Genomic DNA, 23,031 nt, shown 5'->3' with positions numbered 1-23,031 from the left:
GTCGTTGCCTTCCTCCGACCTTTGAACTAAGCTACCCAGTCAGTTATAGGGATACCTACAGTTTAACGTGGACTCCGAACTTCTGTGCAATTCGGCATTTTTCACATTAATAAACATTGCCAAAGATTAAAGAAGTGGTAACTGATACAAATCATGTCACTGACCGCCAATCGAACGCGAGACATATGGAGCGATACGCTGGCACTTTACCACTGAACCGCCGAGCCACACGCTACATGTCAATACCCCAATGCATTAGGCAGTACAATTATACACTGGCCAGCACTTTGTATTTCACAGCACTCGCTGCACACTGTCTCTGTGACAAGATTTATTCACAATGTGATGTCTAGTACGTGTGAATCCACGAGTCGTCTAAATAACCTACTGGCCACTTAAATTATTCTGTTTGTTTTTTTATTTTGTTTTTTGTAATCTAAAGTGATACGCCTTTATTGAAACTACGTATCTTCGTTCGCAGATAATGACTCGTTTATTTTGGCACGCTTTAAAGCAAAATTGCATGGACAGAACAACTTGCTCAGAGTTTCTTTACTAGCTTTGAAGTCTACTTCTGTGGGATGAGCTTCTTCCCACGAATTTGCAGCTTTCACTCTGTTAACACTGGTCAGAAATCCAATCGGTATTTGGGTTGCACCTCCTTGTGCAGGAAGGCGTGCAGTATTCTGCTGCATTCATTTTCAATAAACAACCACAAAAATTTAAAAACTCTCATCAGTAATCCAGGAGTTTCCGAGTCCAAACTGAAGAATTTCCTCATGGCTCACTTCTATACTCTCGGGAAGTACCTGAGAAACATTTAAGCAGATTCATGTGTTATATTGTTGATTACGCTCATATATACTTAACAGCTTGTAAATTCACGTAAATTCCATTTTATTCATTATTAACTTTTCTGATGTTAATTTCGTGAACTGAGTCGTTCGATGATCATGGAGATTTGTTCCTCAGTTTGGTTCTACGGAACTGGACGTGAAAATATAAAATAAAAAATGGTGTCAAGTTTTCGCAAAAGTTTTACTTCTTTCCATTGTTCGTATTATTGTAGAAATTGTGGCGTGACAACACGTTATCCATAACGTCAATGGAATATTTACTGTGTGTATTTTGCTTCTTCTCCTTTGAGATGGTTACTCTGAACCCACTCCGTTCGGCATTTTATCCATTACGTAATATTCACACTATCAATTGAACTTTAACATTTTCATTGTGTACTACGTCAGGTAAGTATTTTTTCCTTCTCATCATCAATATAATTATTAAGTGACATTAACAGCAAGCCGTCGCAGCTGCTCGTCATGGCCTTTTTCGCACTTCGAGGTAACAACCAGCACTACTTTAAACTTGGGCGTGGCTACGAATAGCCCGTTAGTTGCTGCTACGGCCGGATCTGGGGTTCGCTTTCCCGAGCAGTATCTATCCTATCTTAGAGTGCGTTTATGTTGGACTTGCAATAAACATTAAGAGCAATGAAGAGAGGAGCAACCAAAGCAAAGCTTGGCTCTACCCTTCTATCAGGCTTTCAAGGGGGAGCTTAGGTAACAGCCTGGAGTTGAGTCCTGAGCGGCGTATTTGTTTTGAATTTGGAATGGAAGCTAATGGTGACGTTAATTAACCACTCAAACTTTTATGTTCATTGGATACTACACTTGCTGAAAAGAAAAAACCACTGTGCGATTAACAACACTGTATTCTGAAAAAAAAAAGCCACACAGCATAACTATGGATATAAGATACATGGGAATAAAAGCACATGCTATACCGAATTCCGATTTTATTTACAAATATCTACTGGTCAGTCACTGAGAAGCTTTGAACTCTCTTTTCGTGTTGAAGTTGGAACTAAAGTTTCATGGACGATTGTGAAACTATGGAAACTGAAAATATCACGAACGTCGATGGGTTCAGAAAAGTAGTGAACAACTACTACAATATCCGGAATTTCTGCATTCGCTTAGGAATTGCTTAAGAGTTATTTGTCTAGACTATTCTGGCTACATGATCAAAAACTAAAAACATTATGTTGTATTGTGTTACAAGGCCTGACTGATGCTATTTGTAAGTTCATAAACATTAATGTTGCCGCTTATGAAAAAAGAAACGACGGTGGAACTTTTTAAGTTTTCAGCATTATTTCAAATTTTGTCAGACGGAAAAATTTTACATTTTTTTACGAAGCTCATCCACTTTTATCCGGATTGTTACAACCAAACGCATGGCATTACTTACATTCTGACAAATAATATGATGAGTGTTCGAAAGAAAAGGGAAAGAAACAACACTGTGTATATAATTGAAGCCTTTATTCAAAAGTCATCACTTAGAGGCCTGAGCACAACAATTCCACCATTTCACGGAGCCGAAAGATTCCCTGTTCCCGTAATTCCAGTAGCTGTGTCCTTTAGTTCGTCGTCCGAGTTGAAGCGCTTTCCTTTGAGATATTATTTATTTATTTATTTTTGGCCGACCAAATACATGGATGTCGCAGGGCGACATGTTCGGTCCCTAGCTGCTCCCACTTGAATTTGGCCATTCCACTTTCAGTGATGTTGGAGACGTGTGGACGGGCGTTATCGTGGAACAGTGAGTACCATAAGCCGTTTCCTCTTGATGGACTTGCGTAGGCTGCGGAGTGTCTCACAGTACACGCCGCTGTTAATGGATTTTCCGTGTTCGAGGAAGTTGATGAGTATTGGACCTCGAACATCGAAAAAGACGGGGAGCATCACCTTGCCTGCTAAGGACACAGCTTCGAATTTTTTGCGGGAGATGATGACGCATGCTTCCATTGCCTGGATATTTCGCTACGTTATCCCAAAACGGCGCATGCAAATTTCAACTTGTTTGATTGTGATGACGTTTCGCACCTTTTCATTTGAGTACTACACAGCAACATTAGGTTAACACGACAACGGCAACAGCTGTGTGTGCCTTAAGTTTAACGTATTCTAAAAGGAGAATATTAGCCACAAGAAATATAAAATTATGTTGACGTGGCCGAAAATATTTTTTAATGAATTTGCTGACAGCATAATTCATCAACTGAACAGCCGAAACAACTTCAGAACACACAAATATGTCACTCGATCAAGCTGCCGCCGGAAGACCAATACGAGTGGCCGGTAATATTCGCTCTCCCTTCAAAACTTTGTAGGAGTTCAGTGTCACAAAATTTTTCAATTCAACTGTCACTTCACTCTAAAGCTTGTCAAAAACGATCTTAAAAGTGAAGGCCATTGTCTTTTTGGCGCGAAACTACAGGCCTGGCAGGTATTTCACACACAGAACTTCCGGTAGCCATACTGCGTACTTAGGAAGAATACTCAACCAGAGATTATCGCTGTTCCGCCACTACTAGTCTACTGGTGATAGTTACATCGCAGATAAAATAGTAGATCGCAAGAAGCTGTGTGGATACTATAGAAATCACTACCGTTGCTGAAGTTTTACCTAAATATTCTTGGTGAAAACGGCTTTATGGACATGTGGCTATGGCGCAAGGCATGTTTCTATGCCGAAAGACCCGTCTCAATCTGCGAGAGACATCCTACGAGACTATACAAAAGACGTAGTTACGACTAGTTAATTTTCAAACGTTAACTTGTTCAGTCAGCAGAAACAGCCGAACTATTTATTGGAACAGCGCAACGGTCCGTTTGTGGCGTCATCCGAGCGCTGTGCAAGCTCCATAGCACGCGGCGGAGCGACTCCACTATCTTTGGCAGCGATAGGGTGACATACGAACTCGACTGTTGCAGGGTTACTAATAAAGAATTCGGTAGTTTCGCCAAGTTAAAGAAGGTTGTTTCAAAATTAACCAACTACGTATTTGTAGTCATGAGAATGTTTCCTGCAGAAGATGACGAATCATTGGCTTTAGAAACATATCTTAGACCTCGGCCTAATGACCGTAAAACGGATGTTATCAAGTCCGGCTGCGAAAGCCTACACTGTACGAGCTACCTAAACAGGCTGAAATGTTGTAACTGTAGAGTTGTAAATAGTATAATATGCCAAATAGAGAAGAAGAGATTCTGTGTTTCAGAATCAGATACCAAAGGCTCATCAGTACTGCGGTGGTATATTGTCTTTCTCTATTTCTTACATTATTTTTTATCAGTTTTACGTATACAATAGTTTTTAACATTCATTATTTCGACATATTATTTGTTTTGATGTTGCTCACGTGTCTTCTTTACAGTTCTCTTATTTTCCGTTGCACAGTTTCATACTGTTGTTAAAAAAATTGAAGAAATGGATAACATTTGGTATTACATCTTTAATGACAGTAATATCAACGTTACAGGACCTTACGTCCCGCTTCTGTAACTATGCGAAGTGGGAAAGGTAGGCAGATCTTTACGCAGAGAGGACTTACATACATTTATATAATCTTTAAATAAAAAACAACCTCACCGCAGAGGAATTATCCTAGTACGACGGAAATAACGGAAATCAGTAGCTGTGACGTACATGCAGAGTGCAACAAATTGTTACAATTTCAGAAAAATTGGATAGTTATTCTAGAGAAAGAGTTTCACAGATTGAGCAAGTCATCTCTGGATTGAGCTGGTCATCTCTGGGCCTTACGGAAGCAGTTCTTCGGCTGGCGCTGACTGACAGAGTTGTTGAATCTCCTGTGGGATATCGTGCCAAATTTTGTCCACTTAGAGCGCCAGATCATCAAAATTCCGACCTGGTTAGATGACCTTGCCCATAATTCTCCAAACGATCCCAAAGGGGTAGAAATCCGGCGACCTTGCTAACCGAAGTACGGTTTGGCAAGCACGAAGACAAGCAACAGAAAGTCTCGCAGAGTGCGGGCGGCCACTATCACGCTGAAATGTAAGCCCAGGATGGCTTGCCACGAAGGCCAACAAAAGGGGCGAAAAATGTCGTCCACGTACCGCTGTGCTGTAAGGGTGCCGTGGATGACAGCCAAAGGCGTCGTGCTATGACAACCCAGGCGACCACTCCTTGTTGTCGGACCGTATGGCGGGTCACGGTCAGGTTGGTATCCCACTGCTGTTCGGGGAGTCTCTAGACACGTCTTCGCTTGGAATCTTATTGAATGGAGTAGAATTGTCTTCAGTGATGAGTCCCGCTTCGAACTGAGCCGCGATGACCGGCGAAGAAATGTCTCGAGAGGCCCTGGCCAGTGATGGGATACCAAAGTGAATGTCGCCCGCCATTCGGCCCGTCAACCAAGAGTGATGCTCAGGGATGCCATTTCTTTTCGTAGTACGACGCCTTTGGTTGTCATTCGCAGCACCTTTGCAGCACAATTTGTTTCCCTTTACAAGGCAAGCCATCCTGGGCTTACATTTCAGCAAGCTAATGCCCGCGCGCACACAGCGAGTTTCTACTGCTTGTCTTCGTACGTGCCGAACCTCAACTTGGCCAGCATGGTCGCCGCATCTCTCCCCAATTGAGAACGTTTGGAGCACTGTGGGCACAGCTCTCGAACCAGCTAGGAACTTTAACGATGTAACGCGCCAATTCGACAAAGTTTGGCACGACGTCCCTCAGGAGGACACTCAGCAACTGTCATGAGTACCAAGCTGAATAACTGCTTGCATTAGGCCGAAAAGTGAACCACCGCATTATGGACTTGCTCAGTTTGTGAAGCTCTTTCTCTTCAATAAACCATTCATTTTTTTCTGAAACTGTATTAATTTGTTTACATCTACATGTACATCACATCTAATGATTTCTGTCCATTGGAATAATTCATTCGTAGTACGTCGTTTCTTTTGTCTTAGTGTTTATCACTTGCTTTGCCACCATTACTAATCAAGTAATCCCCCCCCCCAAATTCCAGTACCAAAATCATCACAACGACAACAATAAAAACTGCACTTACTGCGACACCCGATAATCCCGCCAGAACAGCATCACCATTTCCACCACCTGAAACACCAGTATCAATTGTTAGTCCACTACAGACTCACCTTTAATAATATCATTGGTATCACACTTAATTTGATCTAAATTGCTAAAAATGCAGCCACAGCAAAGTTGTGGCCATGTACGCTGCATTTAATTATCCACTAGCTGTTTGAACTGGTAAATATCTGAAACCACCAAATATTGAACGAAACAGTTTCGCTGTCCTTTGTAAAGGTCCATTTAGCATAACGGTTATATACAGTAAGTCAAAATATAATGTGTGGCATGATCGAACCGCTGTCGACCCAGCAAACGATAAACATCTTCTGAACTGAGGAAACAGTGCCTCATAGACGCTTACAAAGAGCACTGTCATGCTGACACAAACTATCGTCTCCGGACTGATCCTGTACCGTATTTAGTAAGCAATGCTGTAAAATGTATTCATATCCGTCCGCGTTCAGCGTTTTTGCTGTCGTTCTTTTTTAAGAGCGGTAAGGGGACCCACACCTTAACCATCCCCAAAGTGCCATTCTCCAAGCAAGCGACAAACTCAAACCCTCCCATCGGGCTGCCACAGGGTAGAGCGCGGTTCGTCATTCCAAATCCGCTAGTTTCCAGTCATCCAAAGTTCAGTGACATCGGTCTTCACACAACCTCATGCAGCGCTTAGTACTGAGTAAGAAATGTGAGGCTTATGACGAGGTGCTCGGCCATTGTACTCCATTCTTCTTAACTCCCTAGGCTCATTCGTTGTGCTAGCTGGACTGCTGGCTGCAATTTCGAACTTACGTCTCATTTCTTCTGCTCATTTCATGCGATTTTTTCAGCCATCCTCCGCAACGATTGATGGTCCCTCTCTGTCAGTACATGAGGTCTATCTGGTCTTGGTTTAGCTCTGGTTGTTCCTTCCCGTTTCTGCTTCACAGTCACATCATCAACAACCAACTTGGGCAGCTTTGAAGGGTTAAAATGTCTCTGATGGATATGTTACTGCGGTAACATCTAAGCAGCAGTCCACGTTCGAAGTCACTGAGCTCTCCTGCCCGACCCACTGTGCTATTACTGTTCTCTTGCTTCTCTACTGACAATACAATACTCCCGCCTCCTTTTATTCTGACGTGTTCGACGGTTTAAACCCGCATCCGGCCATCCTCAGTTAGGTTTCCCGTAAATTCCCTAAATCGCTGTGGCCGAGCGGTTCTAGGTGCTTCAGTCTGGAACCGCGCGACCGTTACGGTCGGAGGTTTGAATCCTGCCTCGGGCATGGATGTATGTGATGTCCTTAGGTTGGTTGGGTTTTAGTAGTTCTAAGATCAGGGGACTGATGACCTCAGATGTTAAGTCTCATACTGCTCAGAGCCATTTGAACCATTTTGAACCTAAATCGCTTCCGGCAAATGCCAGGATGGTTCTTTTGAGAGGACACGGCCTACTTCCTTTCCCATCCTTCACTAATCCGATGGTCAGATGACCTCTTGGTCCTCTCCCCCAAACCAACCAACCAGCCAACAGTGTATACGAGTGGCGTTTGAAAAGTCCGGGCAGTCCGAGAGATGGCACCACCGGCGCGTATCGAGGTCATATTTAGTTAGTAGCATCTTTGGAAAGAACGCACACCAAGTTTCAGCCATATTTGTCTATTTCTTTGTGTTTGGCATTCGTGTGAATCAAGGAAGTCGAGTGATTGTCAAAAAATGGACGAAGAAGAATTTCATGTGCTGATTAAACATTACTTTATGAAAGGAAAAACGCCTCAGGAGACTAAAGACAAACTTGATAAACATTACGGTGACTCTGCATCTTCGATTAGAACAGTTTATAAGTGGTTTAAAATTTTCGGAGTGGCCATATGGGCACAAGTGATGCTGAACGCTCTGGACGCCCTGTGGAGGTTATGACTCCAGAAATCATTGATAAAATCCATGACAGATGATGGATGACAGAAGAGTTAAGGTGCATGAGATTGCTAGCGCTGTGGGAATCTCGAATGAACAAGTACATAATATTTTGCATAAACATTTGGACATGAGAAAGCTATCCGCAAGATGGATTCCGCGATTGCTCACGCTTGACCAAAAACGAAAACGTGTGAAGTGTTGCAAGGATGGTTTGCAGCTGTTCAGGAAGAATCTGTAGGACTTTAAGCGTCGTTTCGTCACTGTGGGTGAAACATGGATATATTAGTATACTCTTGAGACCAAACAACAATCTAAACAATGGGTTACCAAGGGAGAATCTGCACCAAAATAGGCGAAGACCAGTCCTTCGGCCGGAAAGGTGATGGCGACTGTTTTTTGGGATTCGCAAGGGATAATCCTCATCGACTATCTGGAAAAGGGTCAAACTATTACAGGTGCCTATTATTCTTCGTTATTGGACCGTTTAAAAACCGAGTTGCTAGAAAAATGTCGGCGATTGGACCGCAAAAAAGTCCTTTTCCATCACGTCAATGCAACAGCACAAACCTCAGCAGTTGTGGTCGCAAAATTAATCGAAATACGATTCCAACTCGTTTCACATCCCCTCTATTCTCCAGACTTGGCTCCATCAGGCTACTATTTGTTTCCCAGTTTGAAGAAATGGCTGGCACGACAAAGATTTTATTCAAACGAGGAGGTGATTGCAGCAACTAATAGCTATTTCGCACACTTGGACAATTCCTATTATTCGGAAGGGATCAACAAATTAGAACAGCGTTGGACGAAGTGTATAAGTCAAAAAGGAGACAATGTCGAAAAATAAAAAAGGTTTACCTCAAACACGTAAGACACACAGTAATTTAAAAAGCTAAAAACTATAGCAACCGTTTTACAGCACGGTAGTGTGGTAATCAGAAGCTTAATTTTTAAACAAATTGCTTATTTATATTAAAATAAACTGGTTCTAACGTCATACTTTTCTTTAAAGCAACGTGGGCGCTGTGAATACTTCACATTTGCTGCCAGTAAAACGTCAAAATACCTTTCACTTTGCTGTCTGGAATGAGCTGAGCACGAGTATGATTCCGATAAGTTGTTCGTGGTGTTTTTTAAAAGCACTGCCTGTAGTTAAGTGTGAGTAACCCCCTAAGAGATCGCTGACCGCGGCAGCGTCACGGTAAACGGAAGCTTCTGGAGAGCGGGCTCACCCCTGGCGAGATATCGCCGCGACCGCGCTACCTTGGAGGCTGTTCGGTGTGATAATTTATCGAGCTGCCCCCTCTGAAACATGAAGCCCCTCACCTTCATCCATTTCCCACTTGTGGTTCGATCCGAATTCCACTTGCCCACCTTCCTTCCCGCGCACGTGTGCTGCCTCGCAATGCGCCCAAATTGTGTGAGTGAAACGACATTGCTTTTGATCGTTATGATCTCAAAAAATATGGCGCACTTCCAATAATGCGGATTGCACACTGGCTTGCGTTAAAAGAAACTGTAGGATGAAGGTCGTCCGAAATATACGATTTCGCAATATCAAAAAGGTTTGTTTTCGAGAGGGTGATTAGGTACTATCAAAACAAGGTAAGTGTGGAGAATACAGTTATCTTTACGATATTGCAGTCCCTGTGTTATTCTGATGAAGATGCACTGCGGCGACCTCCGATGATACGAAACACATCAGATGATTTCGGAATTGCGAATAATGGCTACCATCAGCTGTAGAATGGAATGACGACAATGAAAATTTGTGCCGGACCGGGACTCGAACCCGGATTTCCCGCTTATCGCGAGCGGTCGCCTTACCATTTGGCTATCCGTGCGCGACTCACGGCCAGACCCGAACTTTCATATCTCGTCAACCATACGTCTACGATCTGTATTTGCACATTCGTCATGTGTATTCCCGTACAGATCAGACATTGTGCTTGAAAGTCGCATGCCCGGTATCGGCAGATATTTATCTGCCGATACCAGGCATGCAGGATTTTGCGTCTTGGGGATTTTGCGTCTGTTTAAATTTTGCATTTTAGTTTCGTTGTTTCTGCAAAGTGTTCTGATCGGTTTTGTGTACCAAGGAGGATCAGCTCCGTCGATTGTTAATTTATTTGGTATAATTCCCTCAATTGCTGCCGATACTATTTCTTTGAATTCAAGCCACATCTGGTCTACACTTACATTATTAATTTGGAAGGAGCGGAGATTGTCTCTCAGTAAGACGTCAAGTGAATTTTTATCTGCTTTTTTGAACAGGTATATTTCTCGTTTATTTTTGGAGGATTTGGGGGTTACAATATTCAATCTCGCTACGACAACCCTGTGCCCGCATCTCGTGGTCGTGCGGTAGCGTTCTCGCTTCCCACGCTCGGGTTCCCGGGTTCGATTCCCGGCGGGGTCAGGGATTTTCTCTGCCTCGTGATGGCTGGGTGTTGTATGCTGTCCTTAGGTTCGTTAGGTTTAAGTAGTTCTAAGTTCTAGGGGACTGATGACCATAGATGTTAAGTCCCATAGTGCTCAGAGCCATTTGAACCATTTTTTTGACAACCCTGTGTTCACTAATCCCTGTATCCGTTTTGATGCCCGTTATTAGCTCAGGATCATTTGTTGCTAAGAGGTCAATTGTGTTTTCACAACCGTTTACTATTCGCGTGGGCTCACGAACTAACTGCTCGAAATAATTTTCAGAGAATCCGTTTCGCACAATTCTGGATGATGTTTTATGCGTTCCTCCGGAATTAAACATGTATTTTCGCCAACATATCGAGGGTAAATTAAAGTCACCACCAACTATAATCGTATGAGTCGGGTACGTGTTTGAAATCGAACTCAAGTTTTCTTTGAACCTTTCAGCAACTGTACCATCTGAATTGGTAGGTCGGTAAAAGGATCCAATTATTATTTTATTCCGGTTGCCAACAATGACCTTTGCTAATACTAGCTCACAGGACCTATCTACTTCAATTTCGCGACAAGATAAACTACTTCTAACCTTTCGGAACACCGTAACGTTGTTCGCAAAAATTTCGTCTGAGCTTATATCCGGCTTTAGCCAGCTTTTAGTGCCTATAACGATTTGAGCGTTGGTGCTTTCTATTAGCGCTTGGAGCTCTGGTGCTTTCCCAACACAGCTACGACAATTTACAATTGTTATACCGGTGGTTCCTTTATCTACGTTCTTCCTGTGTTGGGTTTGCGCCCTTTTTGACTGAAGCCCTTCTTATGTTTTCCCGAGACCCTCTAACCTAAAAAACCGCCCAGTCCACGCCTCACAGCCCGTACTACCCGTGTAGCCGCCTCCTGCGTATAGTGGACACCTGACCTATTCAGCGGAACCCGAAACCCAACCACCCTTTGGCTCAAGTCGACGAATCTGCAGCCTACACGGCCACAGAACTGCCTGAACCTATGATTCAGACCCTCCATTCGACTCTGAACCAGAGGTCCGCAATCGGTCCTGTCGACTATGCTGCAAATGGTCAGCTCCGCTTTCATCTTGCAAGCAAGACTGGTAGCCTTTACCACTTCTGTTAGCCGCTCGAAACCAGAGAGAATCTCTTGTGATCCAAAGTGACACACATAATTGGTACCGACGTTGTCTTGCGGAACCGTATAAAGCCTTAGCTGTATAGTGATTGTACTCCACAACTGACGGTCGCCGAGAACGGTGGGTCCTGTATATGACAGCAGATGTAACTGTAACATCAGCCCGCTGTCCATCTGGAAGACAATTATTATCGCAGTTCTAGTGAGACAGAGAAGCAACGATAATAGGGCCTAAAACGTACGTAGCAACTGTCACACAGTTACAGAAGCGGAGCTCTTGCAGAAAGCCATCATTTTACAAAAACGACACGACATTGTCAGTGCTGATATCAATACAACAGCTGAGTGGTTTATGGTTCAAAATCACCCTCAGGCCAGCCTACTGGAATGTCCTACATGATGAACAACAGAGGTGCCGACGACGACGATGATGATGATGATGATAATGTGGGGCGTTGTTGGTCATCATCTGTCTCGAATAGTATTACATCGCGAGAAAGAAATCAAGGTTAGAATTAACGTCACCGTCAACATCGAGTCTGTTACAAAAAAAAACAAAAAAAACGGCTCTGAGCACTATGGGACTCAACTGCTGTGGTCATAAGTCCCCTAGAACTTAGAACTACTTAAACCTAACTAACCTAAGGACATCACACACATCCATGCCCGAGGCAGGATTCGAACCTGCGACCCTAGCGGTCGTGCGGTTCCAGACTGTAGCGCCTTTAACCGCTCGGCCACTCCGGCCGGCTAAGTCTGTTACAGGTAGCGCAGTAACTATGTTGGACAACGATTAGAGAGAGAATTAGGCACGGCCTCATACAAGTCACCATTCCGCATTGTTTGATTGCAGGTACCTCTGGCGGTACTCAGCATATTGCCACTTATCCTGGTGTGTAGGTAACTCCTCAGATTGCGTGGCCTTCTCAGTGAAGACGTCTTCTCCTCCTTTCGCAGCATCAGTCTTCCGGATGCTAGAATCGAACATCGATGCAGTCATTCTGAATTGACTTTTCTAACATAACAAGCGCTCTGTGGTCAGTCTAGTAAACTGTGGCCCGTCACAACAGAGAAGACGGATGTGCCGTTTACTGTGACAAGAATTAGTACAAGTCTCCAGTCAAATTCATTTCCTCTGCATGAGGGTAATGAACTGCATCTTTATCTAGTGACTTAGTCGACGGGATGGTAAACAGTCCGCATAAAAGTTAATGAGCTGTGAGATAATTATGCCGAAAAGAATCGCTATACAGCCTTGACGAAGCGTGGCTCTATATGGCTGCGCATACAGAAACCGAGCACTGATGAACTTGCTTTCAGTGTTGAACTCATGGAGGCTTTACAGCGAACAGCAGTTGGTTTAGTTGTTGCCAAAATTGCATTTCTCTTCTGCGCACGAAAGCGACACTTTGTTTACACATCACTTTAAACTATAGAGTAATTTCAGCGAGAGACTAGGTTTATTAACGGAGGCAGCTGTGCAGAATGTAAGCATATTAAGTGCCGTGAAATGTTTCATTAAAGTCTAAGCGATGCTCGTCCGCCGTTTCCATACACGATCACCTAACGACCTGATACTTTCACAGTTCTAAGCATACGCACTTACAGCAATAAAACAATGCAGTTCAGGAATCGTAAGTATAAAAAAATAGTTTAGGTGCTAATACTGTCATATACGAAGGATGAAAAGTTGAGATGTACAAATTTACAATATGAGCATATATCTTTATTTAATGCTGCCACCATGAGTTGTACGAAGTGTTGTCTTGCATAGTGACCTCAAGTACAGAGAATGAGCGCCTGTTTCGTGCGCATTGTCTGTTAACAACGCTCCTATCCGAGTTTCAAATTCATTGCTTCTTTTTGTTAATGGATTGACACCGAGTGGTCGTACACCGCCTACGTTCAGTCGACTATACACACCGGAGAGAGCCAGGCCGTAGAAGGGGTGGAACTTTTTGTGCTGAAAAACATATAAATTTCGTATAGTTTGAGTACGATTTGCCTTGTCTTGAGCTACAAGAAATTCCCACAACGCAGCGACAATTTCTCAGAAGGGTCGTTCATTCAGTGACCGTGTGATTATAGTGCAATGCTTAGAACATTAAGCAGAATGAAAATTATCCAAGTTTTGATTCGGTCATATTCATTTTTGTTTGCCCTGACATCTGCAGATGCAGCGTGCAACATTACAACGGTAATCTCTTGCTTACTTTAGTTATCGAGGCAAGTTTAGAGCCATGAGACTCTCCTTACATATATTCAGGTAGTACAAGTATCAGCGGAAAAATGCTCCTGTCGGGGTATAGAAAAAAGGCGAATACGCTCTTCTTTAAAAGACTAACAGATTTGTGGGAAACCAACTGCCTCAAGCCTCATTCCACCTTCCTAACCAAAACTTTTGGTACACGAACATACTCGCACTCTTATAACAAAGAACTTTCTAATTCCTTTTACCCAGTCTATCTTCGTAGTTAAGACGTTATACTCAGCATCTCCCTCTCGTTGCCACTGTCTAATTCTGTATAGGTCTCTCTCCTACTGCCTCCATTTCCTCCCATAAATTTATGGTATATTCCATCGCCACTGTCTCCTTTCTCACTTATATTGTCTCCCTCAGACTTTCTTTCCCACAGCCCCTATCTCTACTATCACTCGGAGAGGGGGGGGGGGTGTTCCAACTCATCTCCCCCCCCCCCCCCACACACACACACCTGTTTATAACAGTGGTCCAAAACGTGAAAATGTTCACTCTCCTGTATGTATGCGTTAGAGTTCGCCAGTCTGTGAGGGTCCAAAATCCCCAAGCCTATGGATGGTCTCCACTATCTGTATTTTTCATTTCCATTGCCTCCTCTCTCCATCCACCTATCTTTCTCTTTTACTGCCACTGACTCTCACTGACCATAAACATCTCCTCTTTTTGGCTCTCACTGCTTTAGCATTCATCCATTTCTCTCTCTCTTTGACTGCCACATTCTCTCTCCCATCATCACTGTCTTCTCTCTCTCTCTCTCTCTCTCTCTCTCTCTCTCTCTCTCTCCCCCCGCTGTTCCCCCTGTTCCGCTATTCTCTTTCAGCACAAAAAACACCAATATGTTGTATAAAAGGGAAAAATTGTTATTAGAAATATTTCACTGCCTTTCCATAATTTTCGGCACTCATTTTAAGTTCTTTACAGGCAAGTTAATGCAGATTTTAATCTATTTTTTTGTCACTGCAGTGCAATTTGGGCACATTTGTACAGGCGTGAAGTGCACATTACACAGAGACAGAGCGTCATAAACTTTTACTGCCCGAAAACATAGTTTGGTAAACTCAGAACCCTTGCCATGTGTTCACTATTTCAGTTAAGACTACATTTACGCCTCAGACCGCTTATTACGTGTATAAACACTGTAACTTTGAACCGCTAGCTCCCGGAAGAGGGTTTTCTCAGAAACTGCCCATGAACAAAAAAAAGTCGCGTAAGTTCCTCTCTGGACCACACTTAATGCAAAAGAACCAGCCGATTTGCTCAATTTATCCTGGGCTGGAGGAAGTGTGTAATGTCTAAATTTTCAGCCTGTACTGTACGACCGTCCGCAGCTCGTGGTCGTGCGGTAGCGTTCTCGCTTCCCGCGCCCGGGTTTCCGGGTTCGATTCCCTGCGGGGTCAGGGATTTTCTCTGCCTCGTGATGACTGGGTGTTGTGTGATGTCCTTCGGTTAGTTAGGTTTAAGTAGTTCTAAGTTCTAGGGGACTGATGACCATAGATGTTAAGTCCCATAGTGCTCAGAGCCATTTGAACCATTTTACTGTACGACAGCTACAGCATGCTCGTTCTTCATATAGATGGAGAAATGGTCGCTAGGCCAAGAGATATCCACACAACACTTGACTCCTTATCTCTAAGAGCAATAGAACCCCAAATATGATGCCCCGAAGAATCGCGTGTTCGCGTGCGGCTTTTTGGGTCATATCGGTACTGTGGATTTCCGTGCATGGACAGATTTCACATCATGTCAACGTAACGACACAAAATGTATAAAAACATTTATACTTAATATGGGGAACTACATACATAAGTAACTATAATATACACAGTGGAAACCAGTGGTAGTTATGGAAGAAAGGAGAGTTTACATCAGTTTCGCAAAAGTAGAAGACCAAAGGGAGATTACAACGTGGAAAATTTGAAAAGGGGGCAGATAAGGGATGTGAGAGAAGACGCGGTCAGGGAAGGAGGAGAGAAATATAATAAAATCACTGGGAGAATATGGGAGCATTTGTTTTAGCGTTTGACAGATGGAAACTAGCCGTATATGTCAATGTTTAGGGAAAAATTATGAGGCTCACGAAAGGTAGTACTTCAGCTTTTTCTTACATGCAACAGACCTCTGAATTGTGCAGAGGATGCACGGTAGCTTGCTCCATAGGCAAACAGCACCAACAGAGAAGTCCGCACAACAAAACATGAATTGAACAGCAGCTTAAGGCATTACGTGATATCATTTCTACAATTTATATAAACTGTGGAACACTATCAACAAAAAATATTTTGAACAGAGCAGGGGTTTGCAAATGTTTTTGGTTTATGGGTGGGTACAGCTACGATAGATAGATACATGAGACTTTGTGCTGCGTTTGTGATGAGATGACAGGCACTTGATCCCTGACGTGAGGTATCAGGCTACATGCAAACTACTGCTTACGGCCGAAGAGAGGAGCCAGTGCGAGGAGCACTCTGTTGAATCCTCCAGGAGGTTCCATCTCGTCCGGTCGCTCCGAGGCCATCAAGAATATGGCGCGGCGACGCCTGTGTGGCCTCACAGTGGGGGCAGTGGGTGCGTCTGACAGCTACGGAGGCGAGGACCACGAGAGCCCGACTAGTGAGCTTGTGATTGGCGTCGTGTGTTAATGGCGGCTGCGCATGACCGACCCGGGCCGAGGGCAACCTGGCGCACGTCCGTCGCACCGGCTGCTAAATCGGGCGCAGAAGCTCTCCTCAAGATGCACTGCATCCTCTTGTGAAACGCAATACTTACTGACGAGCAACAACTATGGTTCTACTTTCTCTGAATTACACTGTGCACAAAGCATCAATAAGATATCAGAATAAACCAGTAAACTCCTGATACTTTAAAGAATCGAACCCCCGTATTTAAACAGCTTCAAACGTTTTATTACAGAGTACGAATTGGGGATGAGCGATGATAACAAATCATCTATGCTCATTTCGATTTCATTACTGCCGTCTACATATCGTTGCCCGATAATAATCGAACCCGAAACATCGATGTTAAATGATGAATTGAACAAATTAACTCATTTATACAGTTAATGCGTCAAATATTTGACTTTAAACACATAAGCGAGAGAAAGTTTCCGAGAGATTCGAAATTACGTGTCAAGTTTGCTGGAAGGCGCTGAATGCTGCCGTTCACGAAAACTGGATGAATAAACTCCGGGTATTTGCGCGCCGTCACTTACGTTGCCTCAAGACAAAAACATTATTTCTAATCGTAATACTTGTCTTATGGTGTTAAAGTTTTAATATAAGATTATAGCTCTCAACGAGTACATTATGACGACGTTTTACATTTTATAAATCCCGTCAATAACTACGCGAAATATCGAAAATCAAGTTTTTGTTGCCCTGTAAGGCCTTAGATAGGCAACCTGCAACTCGTACCGGGTTTTGGGATAGCACTTTAATAATACAGATGAGAATTCAGCTTTTTGTTGTATATATTTCAGCCTCAGGTCAAACGAAAGGTACCATTATCGGATTTGATTCCGAGAAAGTTGTCATTAGGTGATCTGCTTAAAAAGAAAGAAAAAAGGGGGTAGAGTAAACAGTTAGGAAACTAAATTATAAAACAAATTAATTTATATAATTTACTTGAATAATTTACATAATAACTCATCAACTAAACAGGCCCTATGTGACTGTACGGGGATTTGTTCACAGTACGAATTAGGAATAGGCGATACTGGCAAATCATCGATGCTGATTCCGATTTCATCATCAAAGTCAAAATTCTATGTTCGATAATTATCGACCACGAAGCATCGATGTTAAATGACGAATTTATATAGTGGCGTAAAAAGCAATATACAAATACATCTAATATCATTTTTATTAGTCAATAAATATAGAAATATTAAACATTGTATAAACTACGACTTTTAATCTACAGACTAAAACAATAAAATTTTTGAGAGGCGTCTCCCCTTCAGTCTATTCGTTATTGATAGGAAGCATTTTCTGCTTTTGTCGAAAAATCCTTGATTGTTTTGATTGCCTTCGAAGACGTTAAAGCACTCTGAAAGCTGACATAGCTAATATGTTAACAAGTCAGCTGGTAGTACGCGCTTTCTGATTTCTTTAACGACGTTACTATTCAGATTCTCTCAAATAGTCTATATCTGATGTATGCTAGATATTTCGGCAGTCAACATACCAGTTCTTGGCATTACTTTACACTATATAGTTATTTTACTGTTTGTAAAGTACCTTTCTACGCAGATTTCACGAGTAGCCACTTTTAAAGCCGCAGAATGGTACAAACATCTGCCACATCCACAATATCTGCGTCTGTTAGCATGACTGGTGCACTAGCATGGTCGTTACTGATATTACTCATCACTGTACACAGCTGCAAAGATCTTTCATTGTACATAACATTAAATTCTATCTAGTGGATTCTAGTTCGAGGTATTATTCTTTTCTTAGCTCATCACTTGCTACTATACTTCGTTTAAACCACATTGCAATACTTTTTCACATCTGTGATCAGCTCAGAGAGTGTCTAAGTATTTTCTTTTTTTTTTCTTCTATCAAAGTTAGCATATGGGCGAAACTCGATAAACGACTTTTTCTTCCAAATGTTATTTTTGCTTCTCTAAACATACTTTGCCCTCTATCAGTACTTCGCTGGTATTTATTTCCCATTCGTTACAAATCTGCAATAGCTTGCTTGCAATATATTCACCTGTGAGTGATCTTGATAACTCATAGATGCCAAGAGTAGTAGTTTCCATCTTAACGGTATCAAAATAGTGATCGGTAATACCCACAAACCTTCAACAGAATAGAATTTTTGAAACAGACCCGAATAACTTCACTAAGGTACTTGCCAAAAGATGTAATGACTTTCAGCAATTTAAAACGCCTTCGTTTTCAGCATAATGAATGAAATTGCTTTAGACAAGCGTACACCTTTCCATACTCTTTATAGAGCGTATTTTGAGAGTTTCAAAAAGTTCAAGCTAATGTTGGTTGACGAGAGCTTTTAGACAATGAAATCGAAGTACTACTTTTATCTGATTCGCTGTCGTTAAAAATATTGCCGCTCTTCCTTCTCCCTCCCTAAGGCTACGCTTGACAAGATGCAAATGTGTTGTAATGGAATAATTATGAGATATGTTAGGAAAAAGATGCGTTTGAGTATGCGTGGTTTTTTTTTTTTTGTAAATATCGATGATCGTCGAAAATCCCTAGTACGAAATCAGTTGTCTTCGCACCATCCCACCTGCATCGGGGGCTGACTAAAGCTGTTAAATATGCACGAGAGAATGCTTCAGCTTGATGATTATGCCGTTGATTAGCTTTACTACCAAATAAAGTAGTAGTACGAATAAAAAGAAAAAAAAAGGCTTCCAAAAAACCTGGCAGAAGGAAACTGACGGAAACGGCCGCTACGCATTAAAAAGCAAAGAATTTTAACTTATAAAAATCGAAATGAGGAAGCGCTTAAGAAAGGTGCTACATTTAACTGATTTTATGTTTTTATTAACCCTATATGTGGATCACGTGTGTGACGTTGCAACGATAGGGAACCAATCAGCCTACACGCCATTCAACGTAATTCTCAATGAAAGGTTGGAGAATGCTGACCAGTCTCAGATAAACATATAATAGTAAAAAAATCGCTTAGTAATAGACAAAAGCGTGCTACTGAAACCGTCCAAAATCTCCAATATTTTTCGGTCTACGGGAGAAAAATAAACTGCGGATGGAAACCCATGTGCGAAACCGACACCCACAGAAGCAACAGATCATCGCATTCATAGGAGACAAGGCCTGCCTACACAACAAGTAGCTCCAGCTTTACCAATGGCGATCGTGGTAATCAGTCACGGTCACTGCAAAGCAAACAACCTTGCGAGACGTTCCGTTTACGATCCTTCAGCGTCACGTCTGCTGGACAAGGGGTGGCCTGGTGGCAGGCACCGGTTCCTGTAACTTCAACGCTCTGTTGCGTGGTTGGAAGATGTTTCTGGACACGTGCTCCTATCCTAGATTTGTTCCTCAAGGTATCCTCTAAAACGCCTCGAAGTATGTCGTAACATTTCTGGGACACCTTGTATAATCACGAAAACAGAAATTCCATTTGAAATGAACTTTATAATTTAATGTTTGCATATTTGCATTGAAAATTGTCTTTCTTAAGTTTTAATTTCCTTAAAATATAAAACAACAAGACATTAATAATATTAGTAATCGAAATACGTTAACTAACTAGTTTATTTCTCCCGGAGACTTGCAATGACGCTAACTCAAAAATATCTAAACTGAAGTCTAGTGTTTTCCCGTAAATACGTTCATTCAGTTTTAAACGTTGTGCTTCAGTTATTCACCTACTTATGTGTCGGATGGCGTTCATGCCAGTGCGCTCAGCAGTGCAATCTAGCAAAATCATTTTATTTTTTCCAACCGCCATGTAGCGGGTATTGTTTTCTCGGTAAAAGCACACGATGCTGATACAGAAAAGGTTGGAATCCAAACTGCTGTTTCCGAAAAAAGTTTTAGATTCTGCTGAGCCACAATCACGCAGTATTTTCTGAAGCAGAAATCACCATTTGACTGTATATAACTCTATTTTTCTTCTTTGCGATCTAGATTTCGGCCTTTATGCCGTTTTCGAGTACTATAGCAAGATTTCTTAGGCCATTAACACGTCACACCCGGTGAAGCCAGCCCAAAGCAGGTAAACAAGATTTACCAGATATGTCGTGTTTTTGGAAATTTGTGGTAAGGTCTTATGGGACCAAACTGCTGAGGTCATCGTTGCCTTAGCTTACACGCTATGTAATCTATCTTAAACTAACTTACGCTAAGGACCCCCCCCCCCCCCACACACACACACACGCGCGCGCGCGCGCCGGTGGACTCGAACCACCAGCGGGAGGGAGGCGGGGTGGGGGGTGGGGGTGGGGGGTGGGGGGGGGGGAGCCGCCCGGATCGTGACAAGACGCCTCAGATCACGCGGCTACCAAGCGCGGCCTATGACGTGTTAATGGGTTAAGAACTTTTAGCATGGCATTCGACACCTGACATAAAAGTCGAAATCTACGTAGTGCAGAAGAAAAACACAGAAATATACAGTCAAATGACGATTTATTCTTAAAAGCCGGCCGCGGTGCCCGAGCGGTTCTAGGCGCTTCAGTCCGGAACCGCGCAACTGCTACGGTCGCAGGTTCGAATCCTGCATCGGGCATGGACGTGTGTGATATCCTTACGTTAGTTTATGTGATATCCTTACGTTAGTTAGGTTTAGGTAGTTCTGAGTTCTAGGGGACTGATGATCTCAGATGTTAAGTCCCATAGTGCTCAGAGCCGTTTGAACCATTTATTCATAAAAAAAAAAAATTACTTCAGTGTGCGAAGTGTGCTATTGCGCACAGAGTTTTCGTACACATGTGTCTTCATTTTCCTACAATTAATGGCCCTATCCCCATCAATACTTTTACATACAGAACAATGAGACATTGAGTACGTTAGAGATTCCTGCTATACAGGCAGATTTAAAAGAATAAAAAAGTTAGGAAGAAGTTTATCTTTTCTTTTGCTCAATGAAGATCTCTCTCACAGCCTGGCCATATTAACTGATGAGAATCTTGAAAGTTATTCTAGTTTTGAATTTTTCTCTGTTTCTACATCTCTGTAGGATATAGCCATCTTTTCTTAAGCTTTTTGATTTCACTGTTCTTTTTTGTTCTGAAATGCATGAGGATTTTCCTTGTTAATATCGGTTTTCACGTTCATTCTACACGATGTAAAAACCATAGCACATCTTTCAGCATTGAGTCTCAGAGTTTTGGGTTATTTCAGTAAAGTTCTTTGCTTTTTAATGCGTAGCGGCCATTTCCGTCAGTTTCCTTCTGCCAGGTTTTTTCGAAGCGTTTTTTTTCTTTTTATTCATACTACTACTTTATTTGGTAGTAACGCTAATCCACGGCATAATCATCAAGCTGAAGCATTCTCTCGTTTCTCTCATAATGCTGCTAACGTTCCGATCTGTTCATAAAAACAGATATACTTTTTATCCTCTTTCTGCCTTCAGCACTCCACTCTTTAGAGCGCTGTAAGTACATTAATGATAAGGTACACCGTCATACGAGTGTAACGTAATACTGCTAACGGGTACGCTCTCGCAACATGCGGTCCAGCGGTCGTGCACGCTGCTTTCGATAATCACTGCATCTCTGCGGCAGCTTCCATAAATTTAAACAGATGACGCCGAGCGTTAATATAGTATCAAACGAGAGCGTTAAAATTTTAACAGCTTCTCTTCATTTTAGAGATACTGAAAAAGCACATACGCTGCATGAAATTGGTAATGTCATCAGCTGCTGTCAGACACACAGAAACGCACACAGTAAATTACGGCTCAATCAAACTGCGTCTGATGTGGCACTAATGGATGGTACGTTACCCTCGTTAAGGGAAATTCAGTAGAAATTTCATTTCACTAAAATGTGGCAATCTCGGTGTAATTCTGCATCATATGAAATGAATCACCTGTCAACCAACACGCGTGCAGATGATATGTCGTCTCTCGACGACGTAAACGACTCGTCCAGATAGTTATAGTGAGAACTACGGCTTAAAGTGGTATTCAGCTCACAGTTATAACAGGAGCTTTTCATATTAGTATTGCTAAACGTCGAGGTCGAGTTCAATAATAGAAAGAAGGATGTTCCGAAGAGTCCTAAGAACCGAATCGCGTACCTTTCGGTTATTTTTCTATCTACTGAGACACATATGTTAAATACTTGGTACCATTAAAATTGTGCGAAGTATGTAATAACACTAGCACCAAAAACAAACTCTACAAAGACTTCAGGGGGTTAATATTAGTATTTAACAACATTACAGAGCATATTAATGTCTTGTAGACAATGCGGTTGAGTTTAAGATTGAATTAATGAACTTTTTGCTGGCAACTTCTACTGTACTAAAGAGATCCTAATCGATACTCCCAGATAAATGTTTCAGATTGGTTTGTAGTTACCATCATCACTGTAATACAGTAACATTCCAGATTGTGTCTACTTATTGCACTTATATTCAGTTCCACCTCTGACCTTTTTGTGCATCCTAGAAACCCCTCTCCACGGGCTAAATGGCGCACCGCTTACGTAACATAAAAATGTAACATTATTATCAGCGCCCCCTTCATTTCTTGTCGTCGCATGGTATTTTGCTTCTCAGGGTTCCGCAAGCAAATTTTAACTTTTCTTGTTGGTGGCAACATTCATTGGAACTGCATTAAACATGTCGTCCAGTTCTCACAAGAAAAGAGAACCGACTCAACTGCTACATTATTCTTACTCGAGACATATGTCTATTACAATGGAACTGATGGCACTCCACAACTGTTGTATGGAAT

General features: G+C 42.3%; 1 protein-coding gene across 1 annotated transcript in view; it reads right to left on the bottom strand.

Moving 5' to 3' along the window:
- LOC126188056 (kalirin) overlaps positions 1-23,031 on the bottom strand; it is a 2,181,516-nt gene that overhangs the window by 2,059,318 nt on the left and 99,167 nt on the right. Inside the window, exon 2 of the mRNA XM_049929493.1 lies at positions 5,885-5,931. The gene's annotated coding sequence lies outside the window, so the exon portion shown is untranslated. The remainder of the gene's footprint in view (positions 1-5,884; positions 5,932-23,031) is intronic.

Source organism: Schistocerca cancellata, chromosome 5 (genome assembly GCF_023864275.1).
Source record: "Schistocerca cancellata isolate TAMUIC-IGC-003103 chromosome 5, iqSchCanc2.1, whole genome shotgun sequence".
Classification (NCBI taxonomy): domain Eukaryota; kingdom Metazoa; phylum Arthropoda; class Insecta; order Orthoptera; family Acrididae; genus Schistocerca; species Schistocerca cancellata.
The sequence above is the reverse complement of the archived record's forward strand: the minus strand, read 5'-3'. Positions and strand labels throughout refer to the sequence as shown.